This window comes from Osmerus eperlanus, chromosome 15 (genome assembly GCF_963692335.1).
Source record: "Osmerus eperlanus chromosome 15, fOsmEpe2.1, whole genome shotgun sequence".
Classification (NCBI taxonomy): Eukaryota; Metazoa; Chordata; class Actinopteri; order Osmeriformes; family Osmeridae; genus Osmerus; species Osmerus eperlanus.
Genome location: NC_085032.1, coordinates 16,845,314 through 16,845,937, shown reverse-complemented (window position 1 = coordinate 16,845,937; position 624 = coordinate 16,845,314).

The window sequence follows — 624 nt, the reverse complement described above, 5'->3', positions numbered from 1 at the left end:
CAAGCTCACACACACACACACGCTAACACACGCAAGCTCACACACACACACATACGCTCACACACACACACAGAAAACAGGTTGATACAGCTAGTAGGTAAAAGAAGGGCTTTCTGAATGATTATTAAGGTTTAGTACAGTATATAGTTTTGGTATACTAAAGTCATTATTCAATGTGTGATACCAACCAAAATCAGGCTAACACAAAGAAATCAAAGTGATGAGCCCAACGTGTCTGACATGCTCCTGGTAAACACAGCTGATGATCGCAGGAGCCTCCTGACATCCAGGACTACCTGGAGAGGCCAGAGACAAACACAGAAGATGCTGGGTATCTGATTCATGCCGAGCAAATTGATAATAATCGCTATTCTCCAATAGCTCAGACTGTGAAGAAAAGACATGAAAGTAAGTTGGAGACGGAGCTCCTGACAGCCCACTGATGATCACTATAGGCCCATCTGCTCCACTGCTGCTCCACTGCTGCTCCACTGCTGCTCCACTGCTGCTCCACTGCTGCTCCACTGCTGCTCCACTGCTGCTCCACTGCTGCTCCACTGCTGCTCCACTGCTGCTCCACTGCTGCTCCACTGCTGCTCCACTGCTGCTCCACTGCTGCTCCAC